Here is a 13560-nt window from a genome sequence, read left to right on the forward strand (position 1 = left end):
CCGTATGAATCCCTCAAGGTGTACAAGAAAGCTACATGGAGAAACACAAAAAAGAAAAACACAAATATTTTTAATGCCACTCCAGCTCCACTCATATTTTTTTTAACTAAAATAGAGGATGATTTTATTTCCACATTTCACAACACAAATGAAAATTTCTTTCTTTCTTTCTTTCTTTCTTTCTTTCTTTCTTTCTTTCTTTCTTTTTTTCTTCCTTCCCTCTTTCTTTCTTTCTTTCTTTCTTTCTTTCTTTCTTTCTTTCTTTCTTTCTTTCTTTCTTTCTCCCCCTAGTCCCCTACAAAAAATATTCTCTTTGATAGGAAGGGGGAGCAAGTTAGAAAACACCCACAGTCACAGCACCATGATTCCTGATGAATAGAACAAGTAATATAAATGGATATAAAGAAGTTCCCATCTCTCCTTATCTGTCTGGCCAAGTCATTCCTGGCTGAATGGGCACCATCATGGGAAGGGTGGGAGGTCTCTTCACCTGGGTCCCAGGCATCATTGGCCTGTGGCAGCCTCATTCCAGGAGGAGGAGGGCCCATTGCTGGTATCATGGGAGGGCCCCTATATGGGGTGCTGGCATCCTATCCGGGCAAGAAGGACCCAGGAGACTGGGGGGGAGGCAGGATCATTGTCCCTGCAGGAGGAGGAGCAGGGAATGGAGTGGGAGACATCTTTCCTTGTTGAAATGCAATGGTGGTTGTGTTGATCAGGCTCTGACCCCGCTTTTCCATCTGTTTCTGGTAGTAACCTTCACATTCTCTTTGTGTTTCCTACCACTGCAGTGTGTCTGTCTCGCAGATGGAGAGTCACGGGTGAGGTATGGGTGGCAGTGCTCACAGTAAAACTTATGCATGTTGCTCTGCAGGTCATTGGCCACTTGGTCCCACGCCTCCCAGAAATGGCCCGGTTGCACTCACACTTGACAGCTGTAAGTGTGTGCATATTTTCCATGACTCTTATATGTAAATACTATTCCTTTTATTTTTTCTTTAAAACATTTCCCTATTCAACTTTGGAGTCATTCTTTTCTCACCCGTGCCTCTTACGAGCTTTTCGTAGAGCAAGAAGGTGCATTTAAGTCTTTACTATTGAGATAAAACACCTGGGAATAATTAAATTAATGCCAGAAAGTGTTCTTCATCTTCTCATCATTTAGCAACACTTTGCTTTAGGTATTGTTTCATTTCTGAGCCATTTTGATCCCAGTTACTGTGATTCTGATGGTCTGATTCACAGTGTATTCAGTGGGTGTGGATTTTCGTAGGTGAGGAATTTACCTCCACAGTTTCTCTCCGTATCAAACAGCAGCAATAGGAAGGCAGTGGGGACGCCCGGGTGGCTCAGTCGGTTAAGCATCTCCCTTCGGCTCAGGTCATGATCCCGGGGTCCTGGGATCGAGTCCCATGTCGGGCTCCTGGCTTAGTGGGGAGTCTGCTTCTCCCTCTGCCTGCTGTTCCCCCTGCTTGTGTGCACACTCTTTCTCACAAATAAATAAAATCTTTTTTAAAAAATAGGAAGGCAGAAGCAAATGCCAATGAGCTTAACTCTTCGGCACCAAAGAGAAGCAGCGTGAGTTGCTCTAAGAACTTGTAGAGAAAGCACAGAAACGATGGCAGCTTCTGTGTGGGGGGAAGAGCCTAACTGAGACACAGGAAAGTGCTCATTCTGGGGAAAAGCCCAGCAAAATGTGTGTGGTGGGGGTAAAATACACAGTTCTCACTTTCCAACACTGGCTGGGGACAGGCTCCAGACAGGAACCGCTGGGCGCTCACACTCGGGCTCAGACCCCTGAGCTGCCTCCTGAAACACAAAGCTAAAGCCAAGAAGAACATTAGGATTTGGGAAGTCAGACTGACCAACACTCTCTAAAGTGGATCGGGGGGCACCTGGGTGGCACAGCGGTGGAGCGTCTGCCTTCGGCTCAGGGCGTGATCCCGGCGTTCTGGGATCGAGCCCCACATCAGGCTCCTCCGCTGGGAGCCTGCTTCTTCCTCTCCCACTCCCCCTGCTTGTGTTCCCTCTCTCGCTGGCTGTCTCTATCTCTGTCAAATAAATAAATAAAATCTTTAAAAAAAAACAGGAAAAAAAAATAAAGTGGATCGGCAGCAGACTAATCTGAGAGAGATGTTGTCATCAGGAAAAAATTGTTCAACTAGCGTTAATGTCCAGGCTCTGCACAGCAGACTACCAGACTGTGTCCAAGGGCTTGAGAAGATCCCCCTGCTCTTATGCTGGGACACTGTTCAAGGATGAAGACATTAACCCAAATGAGAATAATGCTCCAGCCCCACAAACTGCAGATATCATGTCATTTTTCAAGGTGAAAACGCTAAGCGTCTGAACAGATAGCGGTTCCCCCGTGTCTGGGCAGCATTATTCACAACAGCTGAATGGCGGAAACAACCCACATGGGTATCGACAAGTGGATGGATAAGCAAAGTATGCTATCCACACAACAGAATATTCTTCAGCCTTCAGAAGAAAGGAGACTGTGACGCATGCTACAAAACAAATGAAACTTGATGACGTAGTAAGTGACGTAAGCCAGTCACGAAGGGACAAATATTGTATGATTCTACTTACATGGGGTACCTAAATATTCAAATTCACAGAGTCAGAAGGAATTGAGATTGCCAGAGCTGGGGAGAGAGAAGAATAGGGACTCAGTGTTCAGTGGGTAGGGAGTTTCAGTTTGGGATCAGGGAAAATTTCTGGGGACGGATGGGGGCGATGGTTGCACAACAGTGTGAATGTACTTAGTGCCACTGAGCTGTACATTTAAATATTGTTAAAAGGGAAGATGTTATATTATATATATTTTATCACCACATAAACACAGACACGCATCCCAAAGCTGTGTCCTTGCACTGATGTAAAACGTTCCTCCGCCATGCTCTTATATTTGCTTATGTACGACTGAGGATTTGCTTTTCTTTCCAAGGTCCCAATCGTGGAAAGCACACTTTCACCAGTAGTAAACCCACTTCTTCTGCCTCAGGGGCAAGCTCTCAGCCCACGCACGTTGGATCGGAGGAGGAGGACGACCCCGGGACCTCAGTCTCTCAGGCTAAAGCATCTTCCTTCACCTGTGTCACCTCCCTGCTTCCCCCAGGTGACAGCTACCACTCTTGGTGACAGCTGACCTCAGAGGGCTCCTTGCCTGCTCAGAAAACAGCCTGACAGTGACAGGTATCACTCTGAAAGTGCATTAAAGATTCAGAACAGCTTGAAACTTTACAGTGAGAAGCAGGGAAGGACGACAGCCAGGACCTCCCGGGTCTCACCCTCGCTCCTGACTGAGGAAGGAAGGGGAAGGGTCCTGATGGGGAAGTTAGAGAATTCTCTAGTTCCCCTTCCTCCTGAGCTTGCACAAGACCATATGAATGCCCTCTAGGTGGACCCTGACCTGCATGGAAGTACCCTATTACCCCTACACTCAAATGCCCGCCACATAATGGAGGAGCAAGGGTTACAACCTAGGCAGTATGCGGCCTTAAGAACGTGCCTTCTATCTGGAATTGGACTATGACTAGAAACATATGCTGAGGTCCTGCCATCCAGACAGCCCCATTGCCTGGGCTTCATCCTGGCCCCTCTGTCAACATCTCATCCAAATGGGGGACTCCAAGTATCAGACGTGAACTTCCTAGCTGGATCAATGTAATAAACGGACTTTTTAAAATATATATAAATATGCCTTTTGACAAGACTCGGTCAGTCTTGGTGTCTTTGCAGAGCTCATTCATCTCAAATCTGTCTGCGTGTTCCAGTGCTCACAGTGACAAGGTCTGGGACCTGAGACCTTTTGCGGGAGATTCAAGGCAAGAGGCAAAAACAACACAATCTGAACGGGGACAGGAAAGCACTTGGGATTGGTTCAGCTCAGGCTTAAATTAAACCATTCAATAAAGCTCTGAATTTCCTCTAGGCATTTGGCAGCAATTTCACCCACAAATGGCTTACAGCGTCACTTAATTTCCCATTGGAACTTTAGAGGAAATAATGATGCTAAGAATAAAATGAAATAATAGATGTGTAAGCACCTAGCTCAGTGCCTGGTACAATGTCAGCACCTGGTTGAATTTGAAAAACAGTTCTAATTTCTTTCATTCAACCAGTGATAAAGCATTTTCCTGTCAACACTTAATAGCAGTGTTGAATGGGGATGTTAATCTGTCTGTTGGTTGCTTCAGTCTCAAATACATGGAACTCCTGGGCCTGTGACGGAAGGCACGCACAGGGCCCCTACACCCCACCACTTAGCAGGAAGCAAACCTAGAGGGTTCAACTCAACTCTCTCTCCTAACCTCCAAAAATGGCAATGCTTCAGGAATGGGACAAGTCTAAGATGGAGCAACTGGATGAAAAACATCACGTGAATCCATTCTCCCTCTTCCCCAAGCTTATGCATACTAGGATTAAAAATGCTAAGCGTACAGTAGACCCCATGGAAACATGACTAATTTATCTTATGGACTTAGGGAAAGAGCTACAGGCTCCTTGCACATCATCGGCCCTCTCAAGAGTGAAAGAGAATTGCCAGGCCAAGTCAACTGTACTGATGAAGGCTTGTTTTCCCAAAGGATGACACTTTATATGACAGGGCTTAGTTTTATGAGCCTAAATGGGAAAAGCTTCCACAGCAGATGTTGAATTCCTCCTTATTCATAACTTGCTCAGCTTAATGGCCTGTTTCTTTTTTTTTTTTTTTTAAGATTTTATTTATTTATTTGACAGAGATAGAGACAGCCAGCGAGAGAGGGAACACAAGCAGGGGGAGTGGGAGAGAAAGAAGCAGGCTCATAGCAGAGGAGTCTGATGTGGGGCTCGATCCCACAACGCCGGGATCACGCCCCGAGCCGAAGGCAAACGCTTAACCGCTGTGCCACCCAGGCGCCCCAATGGCCTATTTCTTATATCACCCGAGCCACCTGAAAGTTTTCACTTTTGATGTAGCCCTTTGGCTTTGAGCACTAGCCCAGCCTGCATTTCCTGGGTGCTTTCAGCATTATTTATTTTACTTGGTCTTATTTTCTAAAACACTGTTGTCCTAGATTCTAATCCACCCTGGAGCCCATTTTTATGCTTGAAAACTGATGGTGGTTTCTTTCCTTTGTTGTTGTTTCCTGATTTTTATGTTGAGTGGGTATGAAGCCTCATGTTAGGGTATGCCAGTGTCCTCGTATTTCCCACATTCTTATTTCAGAAGCTTCTAGAATGACCTTAGAGAATGTGCAGGCAGAAAAGAGAGAAACTGCAATGAAGCCATGCCTGGTGCAGGGTTTGTAGAGAAGACAGAAATATCTGAATATGTTCAGACCTTCTCTCTTGATCACGAAAAGAACACGAATTTTCTGGGTATAAGGTATCTTTCTTGAGCCCACAACCGTGTCTTCTCCTCTCAGAACCATTTTTTTTTTAAAGATTTTATTTATTTATTTGACAGAGACAGCCAGCCAGAGAGGAAACACAAGCAGGGGGAGTGGGAGAGGAAGAAGCAGGGTCCTAGCAGAGGAGCCTGATGTGGGGCTCGATCCCAGAATGCCGGGATCACTCCCTGAGCCGAAGGCAGACGCTTAACCGCTGTGCCACCCAGGCGCCCCAGAACCATTTTTAGAAGAGATTGAAAGCTTTGATGAGAGGCTCTGGGTTTAGGCTGGTGCACAACTTCAACACTCAAGACCTTACAATTCTGCCTTAGCCTTCACCTCTTGCTTGCCTAGGGCCTCAAGGCCAACCAAAGGTGAGAGACGGAGGCCTTCTCAAGTCTTTTCCAGGTGTGCTCACAATCCCATTGATGCACATGGCCTTCTAGATTCCCAGGAATAAGTCAGAACTTTTCAAAGCCCCCTGTGTATATCTTCTTTCCCAGATTTTCGTTTTAAGTTTCTGGCCAGGTTTGTTTGCCCCAACTGGTATCACAGCTTCCAGAAGCAAAGATGTCAAACAATTGCTGTTTATTGTTCTTGACAAACGCCTTGGAGATAAGAGCTTTTCCCACAGTTTTGAGAGAGGTCATGTAATTACAGTGCTGTTCCTCTAATTGTATTTTTTTTTAAGATTTTATTTATTTGACAGAGATAGAGACAGCCAGCGAGAGAGGGAACACAAGCAGGGGGAGTGGGAGAGGAAGAAGCAGGCTCCTAGTGGAGGAGCCTGATGTGGGGCTCGATCCCATAATGCCGGGATCACGCCCTGAGCCGAAGGCAGACGCTTAACCGCTGTGCCACCCAGGCGCCCCTGACTAATTGTATTTTGTTTCAAAATATACAGTTATTCTTCATTAAAAGTATGCTGTTTATGTTAAAATGTAACTAGTGACTTTTTAAATGAAATAAATATTGAATACATTAAACATGGATACATTGATAGACATCATCCACATAAACAGCATCTCTTTTGAGTCCTCAATGATTTTTAAGAATGTCAAGGAGTTCTCATATCAAAAACTTTTCAAACTATCGGTTTAGCTAAAGGTAAGAGTCTAAGCTTAATGGATTTTTCCTTTAACACTTTAAAAACAGTTCTACATTATGTTTCTGTATTCCATGTCATTGAAGAGAAGTGAGCATCCATTTTATTCTTGTTCCTTTATGTTCTTTCCTTTCATATTCCTATATGTTCTTTCTTCCTGGGAACTTTTAGAATTTTAAGTGGTTTTTAGTTCTTAAATTTTATGACGGTACACATAGGTATAGGCTTCTTCTTATCTATCCTATTTTGTACTCGATGAATTCTTTCTGCTTTCACTCCTTCTGGAAAGTTCTCAGTCATCATTCCTTAAAATATTTACTTCTCTGCCTATTTTTTTTCTTCTCCTTTGAAGCTTCCTATTTTTATGGAGATGCTAATACAGTTCCTTTTACTATTTATATCTCTGGACTTTTTGTTCATATTTTCTACCTTTTTACCTTTTCCTAATCAGTGGAAGTTCCTCCAAGCAATCATATAGGGTTCTAATTTATATATATATATATATTTTTTAAGATTTTATTTATTTATTTATTTGACAGAGAGAGACAGCCAGCGAGAGAGGGAACACAAGCAGGGGGAGTGGGAGAGGAAGAAGCAGGCTCATAGCGGAGGAGCCTGATGTGGGGCTCGATCCCATAACGCCGGGATCACGCCCTGAGCCGAAGGCAGACGCTTAACTGCCGTGCCACCCAGGCGCCCCAAATTATTATATTTTGGAGTTCTCATTATATACAATTATTTTCATCTCTTTGGTTGTGAAACACAGCAAACACAGAGGAAAATACGTAAATATAAGTATATAGTGTAACAAGCTTAACAGATTATTACAGAGTGAATACTCGTACGCTCACCCCCCCAAGACTGACTTCACAGGCATGAAACCTGTGCAGTCACACAGGGACCCCCACTTAGAAGGGTGCCATGCTTGGTCTGATGACCTGCTGTCGCTGTCTTGGTATTTCTAATAATTTTAAAAACAAGGGGCCCCACATTTCCATGTTGTACAGACGTCACAATTTGTGTAGTTCACCCTGATCACTGTCCACGTCAAGAAATAAACAACTGTCATACTTCAGAAGCCCCCAGCTTGCCCCTTCCCAGCTACAATCCCTTTTCTCCCCATGAAGATAAGATCTATCCCGACTTTTATGGTAACTACCTCATTGCTTTATGACCTGTGTATGATCCTCGGTACTACAGTTGGGTTTTCCCTGCCTTACTGCACATCTCATATTGTGGTACACCATTACGATGACAGAAGCCACTAAAATACTGTTTGTGAAAATGATAGGGAATGGAAAACCTGACAAGATGGCTAATTATCATAGGCTCTTGCTTCCTCCCCCCAACCAACCCTGACGATGATATATTGAAAAGAGCCATGAACGGAGCTAAGGAATTAATATAAAAAGAAGGGGACAGGAAGGCGACAATATCCCAAACAGCATGTCACGATGGTGCACCTAATAGGGTACCCGCACAAGCAATATTGAGCAAGGCGATCACACAATGAATGTGTGTGATAAATGTTCGAGGAAAAAGAACCCGGTGCCGCAAAAGCAGATCATGGGGATCTGCCTGAGCCTGAAGTATCTGAGATCTTCCCAAGAGTAACTTCTGCTCTGCGGTCTGAAGGAGTTAACTGAGGTGAGATCCCTGCTTTTGGAAGGAGCACGTCACAGCTGAAGGATTCTAAGAAGACAGCACGGGTAGCCATCAGACAACCCTGGAGAGATAAGCAGGGTCCAGACCATACAGGCTTTATCCCAACTGTAAAGATTTAAGATAGGTCAATGATGGGATCCAATTCTGTTTTAAATGGTTACTTGAATTGTAAGAGAATACGCTGGCTGGGAAAAGTAGAAAGGGAGAGACCCATTACGTGGCCACTGCAGTACTCCAGGTGAGATATGCTGATGGCTCGTCTAGGGCAGTGGCGATGAAGGTGGAGAGATAGACAGATTTGGAAGATATTGAGAAATAAATATCTTGATATTTACAGAGGTTGAAGCCAAAGAATGTATCTGGATTAAGAACAATGCCCAGTTCCTGACATACCCATCTGGGGGAGCTGTGGTGCCATCCGCTGAGCTAGGAAACCCAAAAGGGGGAACAAGGGGGGGGGCAATAATGAGCTTGGTTCAGTTTTTGACATGGTGATTTAGCTTTCCTTCAAGACATCCGATGGAGACGTTGAGCAGGCAGTGTGGACCTCTCGTGTGGCTTCTGATCACACTTAGTTGTTCGTCATTTTGAAAAAAGAAAAGGCACAGACACAATATTCTCTTCATGCACCTTTCTTACTCCTTTCTCCAGTTTCTAAGGAAATTATTGAAGGCACAGGCACTATTCTTACTAGACAGTCTCTTTCCCAGGCCATGACTCCATCTGAAGGGCACTGCAGCCTGTAATGTCTGCATAAATATTCCCAATCCCTGGACATTAAATAACACTAATACTACTAAAAAAAAAAAGAATGGATTTAATTCAAAATGACTTGAGGGAGCTCTTTAAAGAGCATTGTATAGGTTCTGATCTCTTATTATTGGGTCCTTATAATCATATTGAATATATATTTTTAAGATTTTATTCATTGGGGGCACCTGGGTGGCGCAGTCCTTAGGCGTCTGCCTTCGGCTCAGGGCGTGATCCCAGAGTCCTGGGATCGAGTCCCACATCAGGCTCCTCCACTGGAAGCCTGCTTCTTCCTCTCCCACTCCCCCTGCTTGTGTTCCCTCTCTCGCTGGCTGTCTCTCTCTCTCTCAAATCAATGAAGATTTTATTCATTGATTTGAGAGAGAGAGAGAGTGCGCGCAAGCAGGGGGAGGGGCAGAGGGAAGAGAGAGAAGCAGGCTCCCTGCTGAGCAGGAAACCCGACGTGGGGCTCCTCGATCCCAGGACTCTGAGATCATGACCTGAGCAGAAGGCAGACGCTTAACCAACTGAGCCACCCAGGCGCCCCGCCTGTAATCATATTAAACATGGGTACTCAGTGGGAATGGCGATGAGACTGTACACAGAGTTTTCTTACTAAAAGAGAGCAATTATGTAGAAGAATGTGACTTTCTATACCAAAGACAACACGTGCATCACTTTTCCTTAAAAAGCTACAAATGTATTCCATGTGAACGTAATACGTACTGATCGTTAATAATTCAAGAGTTCCCCTCATACCATTAGTCTAACAAAGTTTGAGGACTTCCATAGCATCAGTGATCAGTGTCTGAAAGATGAACATTCATTCTACCATCACAAGGGGATGGCGGGTAAGCAATCTACCCGGCCGGCATGTTGGCCAAGGTCAAGCCACCCTTCAAGCTTTCCTTTTGTTCTAATAGCATGTCCCTTATAGAAACAATCATTTCTTACTTGCTGTTTCTGCTTCTCCTTGCATGATACATTAAATTCTCTTAGCACCAAAGTATTAATTTATTAATTATCACCGAGTAAAAATCTGTTAAAAATACCCAGAGGACGGGTCCTATAGGTTCACAGCTGCAGACCCAACAGAGTTTATGAACTCGTTGCCAATGAATTAGTTGGCTTCCATATGCTCAGAGGCCATTATCTGAACCAAAAATAAAATTTCTAATTATTTCCATCTATAAAATGTCCAGCCGAACACTAGGCTGTGCTAATTTTAAGAATATAGAGTAATGTAACAGATGTCATGGGTGGGCTACTACCTGGGAGGGACAAAATCCTTCAGTGAAGGAAGCATTCTTTTTGCCATTATCATGTTTCATGAGTTATGAGCTCTCATTATCGAATAAGAAACAACAGTGCATTATTGGAATGCCCTCTTCGTCCCAGACTCTGAGCCAGGTATTTTCCATGATATCTTGCTTAATCCTCACAACACCTTATGAGGCACATATGACCTGCGTTTTACAAAGGCAAACCCCGAACACATTAAGAAACTTGCCCCAAGTCAAGCTGATAAGTAAACAGCAGAGCCGTAAATTAATGCCCTGTCTTTGGACTACAGAACCTCTATAGGAAATAATGATAAGGAACAACTGGTAACCTGCATATATTAGAAATCTTAGAGAGAGAAAAAGAAAACACCCAATGACAAAAATTTTCAATTGTTTGGGGCGCCTGGGTGGCACAGCGGTTAAGCGTCTGCCTTCGGCTCAGGGCGTGATCCCGGCGTTCTGGGATCGAGCCCCACATCAGGCTCCTCCGCTATGAGCCTGCTTCTTCCTCTCCCACTCCCCCTGCTTGTGTTCCCTCTCTCGCTGGCTGTCTCTATCTCTGTCGAATAAATAAATAAAAATCTTTAAAAAAAATTTTTTTTCAATTGTTTTTTCACCTCAATCGATTCTTGATCATCTCAGGATACAGAAATCAGAAAAGCCCTAAACCATGGAAATCCTGGGAAAATCTCCAAATTTGCTTTACCGATTCCCTTTCTTATTTGGTGTAAAAGAGGTTACATTAGGTTGCAAAGAACGAAAGCACCAAGATCTAACATTAACTTGAGTTACAGGGAAATAATAGTCAAATAGAATTGGAGTCAACGGTGCATGTAAGCAAATGACTTCAAAATTATTCTAATCTCCCTCTTTCTCTATGTCCAAACCAGGAATTAGACATTTCCTCAAAACAGAAGAGCATTGAATAGCACCACATCTTCACAATGACTTTCTTTCTCGATCATTGGATTGTCAAAACCACTTGCTTTAGAATATCTCTGCCACAACCTTCATTTTCGTTCTTAGTTTCTGGATGTTTAAATTTTGGTTGGGGGGGGGTGCTTTCCACTGAAACCTTGGCTTCATATAAAATCTTTTCTTACAAACCGGAAGAATCCTCTATTATGTAACCATACTGGTTCTGTGAGGGTGCTCTCTCAGGGTCTCGGCAACTCTGCAAGTTATCTTGTTCTGGGGACAGGGCTCAGACAAGATCGGGTGGCCACATGATCCCTTTCAACATCATCTCCCTTGATACCTTCTGGAATAGAAATGTGCCCAAGGTCCTCCCTAATTCTCCCTGATGTACCCATGAGATTAATCCCTTCCCAGTATCAGAGGATACAGGAGTCAGCTCTGAGTAGACCTCTTCAACTGGCTTCAAACGAAGAAGATATTCTTTAACCTGTGGTGTGGTATTTAGCTGTTTCCTAGTTTCATTATAGATATTTTCTCCCCATATTTGATTCTTTCTGTACATTTCTGTAGTTTTCGGCGAGAGGAATAACGTAAGCTTGCTTTTATTTTATCATCTTTCTAGAAATTTCTCTAATTTGAATATTTAAATATCTAATAAAATAATTGACTAGCCATCAAAATATTGATTAAATATTGTATATTTTAAAAGGCAGAGCCATCCACTTTTAAATATCAAGAAAAGACACCAAACATGCAAACACCTGCAACCTCTTCTGATAGTCATTGTGGAGAGGACTTACCTAAGCTTTGTTCAAGTGGGAACCTCTGACACGGGCTTGGGAAATCACGTCACTCCTCCCTCTTAACCACTGGCTTGCCAGGAGCACTGGTCTTGTCTACACTGTGCTAGGACCCTGCAGGAACACAGAGATAGCAGGAGGATGACTAGTCTGCTTGCACATACTATACGTACGAATCAGTGATGGCGTGGTCAACAGGTAAGTAAGTAAATCGGTTTGAACTCTAAGAAGGAACCACAAATGACTGGTTTGCACGCCATCTACTAAGGAATTACATGACAAGCAGCAGCAATGAATTTCAGGGCGTGGATTCCATAGTTAGACCCTGCTTATCAACTGAACCTGGACCACAGTATGAACCGGCGCCAAGACCACGTGGCCTGGGTCACCAGACCACATCACAAGCCTTGACACAGTGGGCTACTCGCTCCTCTATATGGCCCACAAACAACCTTCTCCCTGAACTTTTCCATTTCTGCCTGTCGATGTTATCCTATCCCTCCACATCCAACCCAAATTCTTTCCCCTGCAGGAAGCCCTTATCATCACTCTCTCCAGTCAAAATGGGTTGATTTCCCTACTTTGCATCTCCATGCTACCATCTGCCCTATTTCTCCATCCATTCCGTAATGATTACTCAGCACCCACTGTATAGGCCAAGCCCTATTCTAAGGAGTATGGCTACAGTGCTGAAAAAGGCACAATTCTTGCTCTGGGAGCTCGTCTTCAAGTGGATGATACAAACCAACAGTCAAAAACAATCTCACGTCAAGTGCAATTTGATGGTGTGAAGCAAAATTAAGCTAGGTAGAGGGTAAGATGAACAGCATGACCCTGGAAGGGGTCTAGGAAGACCTCTGTTGAGTAAGTGACATTTGAGCAGAGACTAAATGGAGTGCGGGAGTGATTACGCTAAGGTGAGTAGAGAGCTTCCCAAGTAGAGAGAAAGGCCTTGCAAAGACCCCAAGGCAGGAACTAAACACTCGACTTCTTTAGGAACAGTTAGAAGGCTAGCACTACCCTGGGGGGTGGGCACAGTGGAAGGACGTGAAGTTTACAAAGGCCATGTCGAGCAGAGCTTTGTAGGCCATGATAAGGACTGTACCAACTGCACTGGACCCCTCATCTTCCTTTTCTTTGGTGAATTCCCACCCTCCTCCATGTGGTTCCGTGGAATCTCCATCACGATACCCTGCCCGATCCCTGGATGCAAGTACAGGACCCACATCAGGCCCCTTCTCAGTGAGGAAGTGATCACGTGACCCACACAAGGTCAAAAATTTCAACAACCGCATTGCTATCTTGTGCCAGAGGCTGTCGGCACCCGACTCACCACTGCTGATGGGAGTCGTCATTGTCAAGCCATAATCCAGATCCAAAATCCTATCCCATCATCTGCATGTTGGGATTACTTCTGGCACCAACCGTCACAGGTCGGGTCTGACTCTGAGGAGGAGAATGGCACGCAGGGGTGTTTAGTGACAGACACCAGGAAGGGGGAGGCAAAGAAGCAGAGCTGGTCAGAGGAAGACGAGACACCAGACAGTCTCTCTGGTGGTCCCTGTCCTCCCCACGGGAAGTCTTGAGGCTGGGATGACTCTTCGGAGTTGTCCGGAGTTGGGACAAGAGGGCTGAGCCTTTACGCCCCAAGCATCAATCAG

The 13560-nt window shown here is 44.5% G+C and overlaps 1 pseudogene; it reads right to left on the minus strand.

Annotated features, from left to right (window-relative positions):
* Positions 1-421: 421 nt before the first annotated feature.
* On the minus strand, positions 422-862 carry LOC123790597 (U1 small nuclear ribonucleoprotein C pseudogene; annotated as a pseudogene).
* Positions 863-13560: the final 12698 nt, after the last annotated feature.

The sequence above is a fragment of the Ursus americanus genome, chromosome 5 (genome assembly GCF_024610735.1).
Source record: "Ursus americanus isolate L20-20 chromosome 5, mUrsAme1.1.p, whole genome shotgun sequence".
NCBI classification, from domain to species: Eukaryota; Metazoa; Chordata; class Mammalia; order Carnivora; family Ursidae; genus Ursus; species Ursus americanus.